Genomic DNA, 13,514 nt, shown 5'->3' with positions numbered 1-13,514 from the left:
TGGGATTAATACAGGCAGGTATAATGGTCAGCATGGAAAAGATGGGCTGAAGGGCCTGTTTCTGTGCTCTGTGACTCTATGACCATCATTACTGTCTCTTTAAGATCCTCCTGGTTCAGTGGCAGAATAAGTGACCCACACTAGAATCTTCTCTCTGCCCAATGAAGCAGTGGAGGCTGCCTCAGTAAATATATTTAAGACAAGGTTGGATAGACTTTTGAATAGTAGGGGAATTAAGGGTTATGGGGAAAAGGCAGGTAGTGGGAGATTAGTCCATGGCCAGATCAGCCATGATCTTACTGAATGATGGAGCAGACTCAACGGGCCAGATGGCCGACTCCTGCTTCTATTTCTTAAGTTCTTATATCCTCTCAAGCCCCCACCCTCAACACTGAGGCCCCAGTTACACTCCGTCAGATCTGTTGGTCAGGCCATGTTCTTCACAATCCCCGTGTGAGACCTCTGAAACGCACTCTGCTATGGGAAGACATTACTGGGTGTTAGAACAGAGGCTTCAATGATATGCCTAAAGACCCTGTGATAAAGGCAATGTTCCCACTGACCCCTGGGAATCCCTGACCAGGACTGCCCACAGAGGAACAGCTCAGCACTGAGAGCCTCAAACCCCGCATCGAATGGATTTCGGAGAATCTGGTGCAGGGAGTGCCCTCCTCCCAAACTGCACCCTCCTCCCCCTACAGGAATTCCTGTCCCTTCCACAAAATCCCTATTCTCAGACTGGCTCTCATCAGCCTCCTTAGAACGCACGCAATGGGAGTGGGAACAAACGTCCTGGATCCCCTGGGGAGGGAGAAGAAGACTGTTGGGGGGAGTGGGGAATGGTAGGGCACAGGTTGGAGGGCATCACGGAGAAGGTATAGTCAGCCCGGAGGGGTGGGTTCCAGAACACAGCTATGGGAAGGTAATGTGCAGACACTGAGGAGAAAGGAGGCACAGAGGGACTGGAGCCCGGGGTCAGGAAGTGGGACGTGTACAGGGAGGAGACCGTGCAGTGAGGGAGTGCATGGCTAGTGCATGGAGCTAACATCAGAGGAGGGGACATAGGGAGATGTGAATCCCAGGAAAGGTCAGGATCATTAGGAAGAGGAGGAACACAAACTGGGTGAGTGGCACCAACATTAGAAATAGCTGGGCCAGGAGAGGCTGGAGGGACAGTGGGGAAGAGTCCTGTGCATTGTCCTCCCTGATTCCCAATGTACTTCCAGAGGGCTGTCACTACCAGCTCTGGGGAGAGGTGAGCGATAGGAAGCAGAGGACGACAGGTCGGGTGCTGGGACAGGGAAAATGCAGCACCTGTTGTGTACATTGGATGAGTTCCTACCACAGTGGCTTCCAATTCTCAACTGGTGGCTGAGACCCAGTAGGATTTGAGAATTTGGTTGGAATTTAGCAACATGGATTTGGTGAACAAGGTCTGGTCAACATTGAGTGGCCTTGGAGCAGTCATCTGCACTACATGGGCATGGCCAAGGGACAGCCAACCCTGGAGTGAACAATGGCAGCTCCCCGTGAGGTACTCACTGAGTGAGCAGTCACTTCTTCGGCTCTCAGTTACCTCATTGTCAACACAGGGTCTTCTTAAGCAAAGCAAAAAAATCAACATGATGTTCATCTGAATCATAACCTGGGTGGTTTGTCTAGATCCAGCCAATGGAAGGAGGACTCCATCGCTGATTGTGCAGAGAGACACCCCCCACCTCCCACTATTATTACTACAGTCAGACCTGCCTTGAAGGTGATGGTGTCATTCAGAGACCTGGGAACGTCCTTCTCTTCTCAGATTGAGCAGATGAAGTAGCTTTATTCCCTACACCATCTCTCACCTTTTCAGCCAGGATCTTGCCCACTCATCAACATTGTTGTTTCTCAGCTGAAATGAGGCCCTTCAGCCTTCTGTTGGTGAAGAGTGCGGACAGGACCAGACCAATGTCTCGCTGTGGGATGAAGAGGAGAGCGATGAAGTTGAGGAAATTTTTAAAGTGTAACTTTGTGCTGGCACTGATACGATCTCCATCCCTGCTGAATTCACCACTGTTCTTGGCTGTTGTTGAGCTGGGCCTTGTGGTGTTTGGGTCATCGATGTCCTTGACTACACTGGAGAGTCTGCACAAATCATGGTTTTCACCAAGTCCCTTGACCTCCTTCCCACTTCCTCTATTTGCACTGGTTTACAGTTTGAGCATGACTTTCAAATTTCTTTTCCCTTTGAATGAAAATGATGTTTCCAGTCCAGGAACATCTGGTGCTTGGGCTTAATTGGCTCCTGAATCTTCTGATCGTTTTTGTCAAACCAAGCCTATTGCTTTCTGGTGGAGAAACTCTTCACGGGTGAAGTAGGGTAGTTCAGACACCACGGCCATATCTGTTGGCGGGAGCTCATTAGGTTCACTGGGAATCCTTGAGAGCTCCAATGCTGATTAACTGCTGGTAGTGCTCGCTTCCCCCCACCCCCAGGCTGATGGAGAAGAAGAGTAGATGGACGGTTATCAGTTCAACAGTTATTGGCACCCATCACGGCATGGCTGATATGGATGTCCTTCTTATTGTCTTTCTGTTCACAGAGTTGTTTTCCAAGCCTGGAGGTTTGGTCACCAGTCAAGGTGACATCATCAGTGCACAACTGAGTGTTGTTCCTGCTGAGTACTCATGGTTTTGCTGGCCCAACACGTTGTTCTGTTTGGTTGGCTGTCGAGCTGGCTGCTAATCTCTGCTGGGTTCCGGCCAACAGCATGGCTGAGTGATCTTCACTGGTGATATCCCTGATATCGGTGGTTGTGAGTGTTGGTTCCTCAGGTATCTGTGGCTCATCCCTCAGTCCTAATCACGCAGACACGTAGGTTTGTAAATTTCATCCAGTTCAATATGCTTGTTAATAGAGTCTTCCATTGAGAACCAAGCTTCTAATAATTCTCTTGATATCTTCTTTTGTGCTTCTGCTAGGATTTTATCCTTATAGTCTCTCAGACAACAGGTACCAATGCCCGATGAAGTGTCTTGGCCTGAAATGTCAGCTGTTTACTCCTTTCCATAGATGCTGCTTGGCCTACTGAGTTCCTCCAGCATTTTGTGTGCGTCACTTGGATTTCCAGCATCTGCAGAGTTTCTCGTTTTTAATTCCTGGACGTGTTGTGTTCTCATGAGGAGTTGTATTGTTTCTTTAATGAATCAACGTGTCTGTTAGAATCAGAATCAGGTTTACTCTCATTGACATATGTTGTGACATTTTATGTTTTATGGCAGCAGTCTAGTACAGTAACAAGTTACAATTAGAAATACGTAAATTCATACATTCATGGACCATCCAGAAATCTGATGGAGGAGGGAAGGAAGCTGCTCCTAAAGTGTTGAGTGTGTGTCTTCAGGCTCCTATACTTCCTCCCTGACGGTAGTAATGAGAAGAGGGCATGTCCTGAATGGCAAGGGTATTAACAATGGATGCTGCCCTCTTGAGGAACCACGTTTTGAAAATGTCCTCGGTGGTGGGGAGGCTAGTGATGGAGCTGGCTGAGTCTACAACCCTCTGCATCCTTTTTCATCCTGGCCATTGGGGTCTCCATACCAGGCAGTGAAGCATCCAGTCGGAATGCTCTACATTTGCAACAGTCTTTGGTGGCATACCAGATTTCTTCAAACTCCAAATGAAGTACAGCTGCATTCGGTCTTCTTCAAGTTGGCATGAATACGTTGAGCCCAGAAGAGATCCTCTGAGATGTCCGATGCCCGGAACCTGAAGCCGCTCACCCTTTCCACTGCTGACCCCTCGATGAAAACTGATGCATGTTCTCCTGAATTATGCTTCCTGAAGTCATACTGTCATAGATCACTACAGCACAAAAACAGGTCCTTCAGCTCATTTAGACCATGCTGAACTGTTTATCTGCCTAGTCCCATTGAATTGCACATGGACCATAGCCCTCCGTACCCCTCCCATACATCGACCTATCCAAATTTCTCTTAAATAGTGAAATTGAACCTGTATCCACCACTTTTGCTAGCAGATCGTTCCACACTCATGTTCCTCTTAAACATTTCATCTTTTGCCCTTAACCCATGACCTCTAGTTTTAGTCTCACCCAAACTCAGTGGAAAAAGCCTGCTTGCATTTACCCTATCTATATCCCTCAGAATTTTGTATACCTCCATCAAATCTCCTCTCATTCTCTTATGCTGTGGGGAATAAAGGTCAACTTTTCCTGGTAACTCAGGTGCTCAAGTTCTGGCAACATCCTTGTCAACATTCTCAGTACTCTTTCAATCTTATTGACATCTTTCCTGTAGACCAGTGACCAAAACTGCACACAATGCACCAAATTGAGCCTCACTAATATCCTCTACAACTACAACATAACATCCCATCTTCTGGACTCAGTAATTTGATTTATGAAAGCCAATATGTTAAAAGTTTTCTTTTTGACCCTATCTGCCTATGATGTCACTTTCAAGGAATTATGGATCTCTGTTCTCAAATCCCTCTGTTCCACCTCACTACTCTGCCCTTTTGGTCAATGTGTAAGTCCTACTTTGATTTGTCCATAAGACCATAAGATATAGGAGCAGAATTAGGCCATTTGGCCCATCGAGTCTGCTCCACCATTTTATTATGGCTGATCCATTTTCTCTCTCAGCCTCAGTCTCCTGCCTTCTCCGCGTTCCCATTCATGCCCTGATAATCAAGGGTCTATCAACTTCTGCCTTAAATATATTCAATGACTTGGCCTCCACAGCCATCTGTGCCAACAAATTCCACAGATTCACCTCTCTCTGGCTAAAAAAATTCCTCCTCACATCCAGTCTAAAAGGACACCCCTCTAATCTGTGTCTTCTGGTCTTAGGCTCCCCTCTGATCTTAGAAATCATCTCCATATCCACTCTATTGAGGACTTCCAACATTCAATAGGTTTCAATAGGTCACCCCTCATTCTTCTGAATTCCAGTGAATACGAGTGCAGAGCCATCAACTCTCCTCATATGACAATCCTTTCAATCCCGTGATCATTTTCGTAAACCTCCTGTGATCCCTCTCCAATGTCAGTACATCCTTTCTTACTAATGGGGCTCAAACCTTCTCACAATGCTCAAAGTGAGTCCTCACCAGTACTTTGCCCTCCCAAAGTGCAATACCACACATTTGTCTGCATTGAATTCCATCCAGTTCTGATGAAAGGCCTTGGCCCGAAATGCCGACTGTTTGTTTATTTCCATAGATATTTCCTGACCTGCTGAGTTCCTGCAGCATTTGTGTGTGTTGCTGTTATGGTCCAGTCCGGAGCCCGCATTCCGGTTCTTGATCCGGTCCACAGACTCCGGACTCCGGGTCTTGTTACTGTCCCTCATTTTGCCCTTGAGCCCAATTAATCACACCTGTGGATCATCGTGGCTTGTTGGGGCTCAAGGAGGCGCACCTGTTGCCCATCGGCTGGCGGTGTATTTAAGGGGCTCTGGGAGTGAGTAGTGTTGGGGGTTGTCTGGTTTATTTTGGCTTGGAGTACTCATGGTAAAGATGAGTTCTGTGAATAAGTCTGGCAGCCACCCTGGACTGAGCTCCCTTTCTATCCCTCACCTCTGATGGGTTGTGCCTGGCAACTTGCCCAGGCCTCTGTGTTCCTGCTTGGGAGGTCTGGGCCCTGCCCAGGAGTTATGTGGCCTGCCTGAACTCTGGGATCCTTCTGGGAACTCCAAGATCCTGCTTGAATTCCAAGACTCTCTCTGGACTCCAGAATCACCTTGAATGCCATGTCCCTCATACATGCCATGGTCTCCACATCTTGTGTATCGTTTAGTTGTTCCCATCCTGCCCCTAGTACTTCAGTGCCTGCGTCCTGCACTTGGGTCCAGCCTCACGTCCCCTTATGACAGTTGCTTTAAATTCTATCTGCCACTTTTCAGCTAATTTTTCCAGCAGGTCTAGATCCCACTGCCAGCTTTTATAGACTTGCTCACAGTCCACTACACTGGCAATCTTGCTGTCATCCACATGTTTACAACATTATTAACCAGATCATTGATATGGATGGCAAACAACAACAGACCCAGCATGATCCTCGCGTTGCACTGCAAGGCCCAAGTCCCAGGCCTCCAGTCAGAGAAGAACCATTTACTACCACTCTCTGGCTTCTCCTACAAAGCCAATGTCTAACTCAATTTACTACCTCATCTTGAATAGCAAATGTCTAAACTTTCCTGACCAACCTCCCAAGTGGGACCTTGTCAAAGGCCTTGCTATAGTCCATGTAGACTACATTCACTGTCTTGCCTTCATTAAATTTCTTGGTAGCTTCCTTGAAAAACTCTGTAAGATTGGTCAGACATCATCTACCATACACAAAGTCATACTAACTATCTGCAATCAATCCCCTTCTATCCAAATAATCATATATCTGTTCCCTTAGAATACCTTCCATAATCAAGTCCACAGTCAATTTTTTGGTCTTGCTTATGTTAGTTGCATGGTTGTTATTACTACAAAACTTCTCTGTGCATTGTGGCAGAAAGAAGACTATGTTGGACTTAGCCTTCCTACCTCATTGATTATGCCTCTCCAGAGGTTACCATTTGTTCTGACATTACCAGTGAAGTTGCTCAAGGGGATCAGTTGTCGATCGCCGGGACTTGGGCCCAAGGCTGGAGTAGATCCCTCGCTGACTAGATCTATAGTGCCCAGAGTTGGGCATGCGTGTTGATGTTGTTAGCTTGTTGGCATGAGCTGGAGCACCCTGAGATGTTCACTCACATCACAGGGGGGTCGTTGCCATGCCCCACACCCAGAGCTCACTGGGTTCACTGATCATGGCAGAGGTATGAATTGCCTTGGGAAGGAGGATCTCCATCCGATGCAACAATCCCTTCCATCGGTCACTGGCTTACTGCAGTTGGAGAGCCTGAGACATCCCAACCAGCAAAGGGGTCATGAATCCAAACTCAAGGACACGATTTCTATGAGTAGCATTGCTTAGGGAAAGCCTAAACTAGAATCACAGAGACAGCATTGAAACAAGCCCTGAAGCCCACTGGCCATCAATCATCCATTTACACCAGTCCTACATTAGCCCCATTTTTTAAGTTCTCTTGAAATTCTCATTACCTTCCCCAGGTTCTACCACTTACCTACATACTAGAGATAATTTACTTACCACCTCTCAGATCCTTTGGGTGGGAGTGTTGTGGTGAACTACATATACCTGTCTGGACATGCCCCCCCTGCTGACTGCTCCTGTGGCTCTTCCCACAGACCCCGGTATAAAGGCGATTGGAGACACTGTTCCTCCTTCAGTCTCTAGGATGTTGTGTGGTGGTCTCTTGCTGCTGACTGCTCTCTTCCTGCTAATAAAAGCCTATCTCTCACCTCACGTTTCCGAGAGTTATTGATGGTGCATCAAGTGTAAATCAGAGCACTCAGAGGAAGCCCATATAGTCCCAGGGAGAATGTGGAATCTCTACGTGGACAGCGTCCGAGGTCAGTATTTAGTGCAGGGCTCCGATGCTTTGTGACAGTGTACCTCTGCTAAGGGACTGTTTCATTCATTTGTAGAAGATGAGAACTTGGTGTTTGTATTGGCTAGAAATGAAAGAATATAATCTTTTGCCAGTAATCACCAAAGAGCTTGAGTTTTTGTAAACTACTGGAGGTCCTGGAGTTCAATCTATTATCAGTTAGGAGAGCTGCTACAACCATGGGTCAGAGAGATTGAAGTTTGTGGAGTTTGGTGAACTTGTTCAGGAGTGGTTGCACATTGTAGTTGCCTGGACTCTGGAGAATCCAGAGTTTGAGAATAACACAGTTGCTCTAAGAAAGTAAACCAGAGTAGGACTCAGTTCATTGAGCCTGCTCCATTCTCAAGTCACAGCTCATCTACCTCAGCGACATTTTCCTGCACTGTTTCCATATCTTCTTCTCAGCTGCCATCAGGCAGGAGGCATAGGAGCCTGAGTTCCTCACTGCCAGGTTCACCAACAGCTACTTCCCTTCAAACACTTGGTTCTTGAACCAACTGGCATAACCTGAATCAACTCTATGACCACTGGATCATTTTGCTCTAACAATAGATATGTTTGCACTCTAATTGTGTTCTTTCCTGTAAAAATAGTGTTTAATTTATGATTTGTGAATGCTGCTTACATGATGCTAAGTGCCTGTGATGCTGCTGCAAGTAAGTTTTTCATTTCACCTGTATGCACATGTACTGGTGCATATCACAGTAAGCCAAGTTTTGACTTTGATTTCCCTGAATTTATTTAATGTCCAGAAATCTGTGATCTCTGTTACAAGGATCCCACTGACTGAATCTCCAAGGCCCTTGGTCTGAAACCCTCATCTGGGGGCAACACCCACACTCCAACCTTCCTCTGGAACTCTGTAACACTTTGAGAGGTTCAATGAGTTTTCTCATTCTTTTGAATGCTAGAAAACGGTCCTAGTCCTCTTAATCTGCCCTCACACAGCAAACTCACCATCCCGGTAAACCTTCACCGGGTTCCCTCTGCTTTGCTTCCTTTTCACTTAAGGAAACCAAAACTGTACTTAATCTCCCAGTGTGGTCTCAGCACTACTTTCTACAATCGTAGTAAGGCATCTCACTCCTGTTCTCAAGTCATCTCGCCCAGTTTAACATTGCCTTCTGAACTGTTGCTGCATCTGTATGTTGGCTTTTGGTGATATCCGTGCAAGGACACCTTGGTCCTAACAACCAGCGACATTGCCCAGTAAACACCTACATTTGTTTCCTACTTTGTGCAGCCAAGTAGATGAAACTCACATTTTTCAGTGTTAGATTTTCTCTACCATGTTCTTGCCCACTCACTCAAACGTCTATATCCCTGAGATGCCACTTTATGTCATTCTCCATACTGACAGCTCACCAGGTTTTGGGCCATCAAACTTGGAAACTGGTCATTCGATCCCCTCTGCCAAATCCCTTGATGTGAATACCTGGGGCCCAAGCATGGTTCCTCGTGGTATTAGTCACAGCCCACAGACTGAGAATTATCTGATTCATCCCACCATTTGCCTTCTGTTCCATAGCTAACTCTTAGTCCATGCCTCACTTTATTGAACAACCTCCAGTGTAGGACCTTATCCAAATATATCTCACCTCACTGGATCCTTCTTCAATTAGTCCCATCCTCAAACGTGATGCATACAAATGACCAGGTTGAAACTGTAGATGGGTGGGTTAGTGAGTTTGATGGATGATACCAAGATTGGTGGAGTTGTGGGTAGTGTAGAAGACTGGCAAAGAATACAGCGTGATATAGATCAGTTGCAGAAATAGGCAAAGAAATGGGAGATGGAGTTCAACCCAGATAAATGAGAGGTGTCGCACTTTGGTAGGGCACTTTCAAGGAGACAGTACACTGTTAAAGGCAAGATTCTTAATAGTTTTGCTGAGCAGAGAGATCTTGGGATCCAATTTCACAGCAGCTTGAAAGTGGATGCACAGGTGAAAGTGGCTGTACAGGTCCAGAAGGTGGTTGAGAAAGCTTACGGAATGCTTGCTTTTATGAGTTGAGGCATTGAGTTCGAAAGTCAAGAGGTTATGTTGCAACTTTATAAACCTCTGGACGATTGCATACAGTTCTAGTTGCCCCACTATTGGAAGCAAGTTGAGGCTTTGGAGAGGGATCAGAAAATATTTACCAGGATGCTGCCTGGTTTAGAGGTCATGTGCTATCATGAGAGGCTGGACAAACTTGGGTTGGTGGAGTCTGAGGGGAGATCTGATAGAGGTTTACAAGATTATGAGAGGCACAGATAGAGTGGACGGGGAGTATTTGTTTTCCCAATGTTGAAATGTCTAGTACAAGAATGCATGAATTGAAAGTGTCTGGGGTAGGTTCAAGGAGGATGAGAGGGATGTTTTTTACTCAGAGAATGTCATGGTCTTTTCTGGCAATCCCCCACCTTGCTATTTGCCTCAGGAATCCGTCCCCTCGTTTGGTTTCCAATCATTCCCAGGTTCCACTGACTGCACGCACCTGCTTTCCATCAGAAGGCGCAGGGTGGGGACCCTGTGATCACAGCAAGGAGCTGTCGGTTCATTGGTCGACTCTGGTGTGAGTAACCTCGTTTCATGGTTCTTAGGACGGTCGGTCCTAAGTCTAGCATTGCTCCTGGTTTCTCTCCTGGATACCGATTCCACGTTCACTACGTTAATAATGCCTCCCGACTCTGCCTCCGCTCCCGTGTTCTGCACTCGGGTTCGTCCACCGCCACATCTGTGTAACAGAGAGTGGTGGATGCCTGGAACGCGCTGCCTGATATGGTGGGAGAAGCAAATACATTTGAGGCTTTTAACAGATATTTGGATAGGCAAAAGAGGGAGGGATATGGACATAGTGTAGATAGGAGGTATTAGTGCGTGAGTGTTTAGATTTGATTTTTAGAAGCTTCAGCACAACAATGTGGGCATAATGACCTGTTCCTGTGCTGTACTGTTCTATGTCCTAACATCTCCTGTGAATTAGATTAGCGTGATTTCCCCTTCATGCTGATTCTAATCAATTCTATTATTCTTCTGAAATTGTTTTGTTATTGTATCTTTCACTCAAGGTTTCTGCTTTTTTCCTACTACTGAGGCTGGTCTAACAGATCCTCAGTTTCCTGTTCTCCTTCTCCACCCTTTCTGAAATAGTGTGGTCACATTTGTTGTTACAGAGACACTGAGTAGAGAGTCACAGAGTAGAGTTGCACAGGGTCACAGAGAGTCACAGTCACAGAGTAGAGTTGCACAGAGTCATAGTCACAGAGCAGAGAATCACAGAGTCACAGTCACAAAGACACTGAGTAGAGAGTCACAGATTCACAGAGTATAGAGTCACAGAGCAGAGAATCACAGTGTCACAGAGACAGAGTCACAGTCACAGAGACACTGAGTAGAGAGTTACAGAGACATGGAGTAGAGATTCACAGAGTCGCAGAGTCACAGAGATATAGATTCACAGACACTGAGTAGAGAGTCACACAGTCACAGTAGAGTTGCACAGAGTCACAGAGTAGAGAGAAGAGAATCACAGAAACAGACACTTCGTCCCATCTAGTCCATGCCAATTTGATCTTCTGTCTAGTACCAACTATCTACACCTGGATCAGATCCTTCTAAACTCCTCTAATCCATGTACCTCCCTAAATTTCTCTTAAATGTTCCTATTGAATCCATACCTACACTTCCATTGGCAGCCTGTTCTACCCTCTGAGTGAAAAAGCTTCCTCTCAGATTCTTTCTGAATATTTCACCTTTCAGTCAAAACCTATGACCTCTAACTTTAGTCTCATCCAATCTGAGGGCGAAAAGCCTACATGCATTCACCCTACCCATGCCCTTCATAATTTTGATCACTCATGGAGATATCCACTCATTCTTCTGTGCTCCAGGGAATAAAAGTCCTAGCCTATTTAAATTTTCTCTATAACTCAGGTCATCAAATCCTAGCAACATTCCTGTAAATTATGTCTGCACTCTTGCAAGCCTATTCTTATCTTCTCTGTAAATGACCACGATTGCACATAACATTCTAACATTGCCTCACCAATGTCTTATATAACTTCAACAGAACATCCTAACTCCTGCACTCATTGCCCTGATTATAAAATGCCTATGTTCCTAACACTCTCTTTATGATCCTGTTGACCTGTGATGCCACTCTCAAGGAATTATGGATCTGTATTCCCACGTCCTTTTGTTCTTCATAAACACTATTCACTGTGTGAGCCTTACCCTGGTTCGTCCTCCCAAAATGTATCTTCTGGTCCATAGGAAAAAAAGTCCTGAATCTGCAGAGTTTTAGATACAATTCACCACCACCAGAGACACCTCTTTCAAGACTCTGGAATATTCACAGTCACCAAAATGCTACCATTATTTTAAACAGTCATGTTGTCTTCAGTTCCCTTTTTTCACAAGACCCCTGGTTTTCTGTGATCTCTGGCAGTTTTCAGTATCCTTCAATGAAGACAGACACAAGTAATTCCTCTGCCAGTTTGCTATTACTCATTATAACTGATCTATGACTCAGGTTGACTGGCCAAGGTTGATGCATTAGTACACTGTTCTGAGTTGGGCACCATGGTGTGGTTCCTGACTGCAAGGGGGAGAAAGAACTTGACTGATGGACTGTTGCTGGTAGCACTTGTTCTCTACACTGGATGGCGCTCACACAACACTGCTGTATTCCTAGCCAGGACCTGGCATCCAGAGGGATTCTGGAATTGTGTACAGTTCTGGTCACTGAATTATAGGAAAGATGTCAACAAAATAGAGAGAGTACAGAGGAGATTTACTAGAATGTTACCTGGGTTTCAGCACCTAAGTTACAGGGAAAGGTTGAACAAGTTAGGTCTTTATTCTTTGGAGTGTGGAAGGTTGAGGGGGGGACTTGATAGAGGTATTTAAAATTATGAGGGGAATAGACAGAGTTGACACGGATAGGCTTTTTCCATTGAGAGTAGGGGAGATTCAAACAAGAGGATATGATTTGAGAGTTAGGGGGCAAAAGTTTAAGGGTAACACGAGGGGGAATTTCTTTACTCAGAGAGTGGTAGCTGTGTGGAACGAGCTTCCAGTAGAAGTGGTAGAGGCAGGTTCGGTATTGTCACTTAAAGTAAAATTGGATAGGTATATGGACAGGAAAGGAATGGAGGGTTATGGGCTGAGTGCGGGCCAGTGGGACGAGGTGAGAGTAAGCGTTCCGCACGGACTAGAAGGGCCGAGATGGCCTGTTTCTGTGCTGTAATTGTTATATGGTTATAATTCAATGGGAATTCTACAGGATGAATTTGATAGGGTCTGGGCTGATGCTCATCGTGTATGTCTGGGGCATTACCTCCTGGGCTTTGGGTGAGTTTATTAGCATCCCAGGAGGTTTGCTCTGTTGTTAATTGAACAGTATTCCCAGAGCTCGTTTCATTGACAGGGCTAGATTTTAGTATTCTCAGGATGGGTTTGGCAGGGTCTGTACTTTCAGGGAGATCATCTCACGAAGTTTGCTTTGTGTTCCAGGCAGTCTGTTCTGTTGTACATTGAACGGAATTCTGAGAATTTATTTTAAGAACAGGGTCTTTAATTGTCACGTAAATCATGTAAGATCTTCAACTTGCAACATTAACTATGTTTCTCTTCCCATGGATTTAGTCTGACCTGCCAAATATTTCTATTATTTTCTGTTTGCATTTCATATGTCGTTGTGTCTGGTGATGAGGGTGGGGGTGGGTCTGCTGTAAGCTGGGTGTGTTTCAGACAGCATTCCCCAGTGGAACAGTGCCTGGAGTTCCTTCTTCTCAGTCCCATGGATGCAGGTTCAATCCTGGCTTCTGGTACAGAATTACGCTCTTTCTCTCTGGGTTTTCTCCCACATCACAAGAGCATGCAGGTTAATTGGCTGCATATGTGGGTCTGTATGGGAGAATTGGGGGAGAGTGAATGTATATGGTGTGAAAATGGGGAATGGGGGAGGGGGAAGGGGATCGTTTTGAAGGCAGGGATGGATTCAATGGGGCAAAT

Source organism: Hemitrygon akajei, chromosome 21, assembly GCF_048418815.1.
Source record: "Hemitrygon akajei chromosome 21, sHemAka1.3, whole genome shotgun sequence".
Classification (NCBI taxonomy): Eukaryota; Metazoa; Chordata; class Chondrichthyes; order Myliobatiformes; family Dasyatidae; genus Hemitrygon; species Hemitrygon akajei.
The sequence above is the reverse complement of the archived record's forward strand: the minus strand, read 5'-3'. Positions refer to the sequence as shown.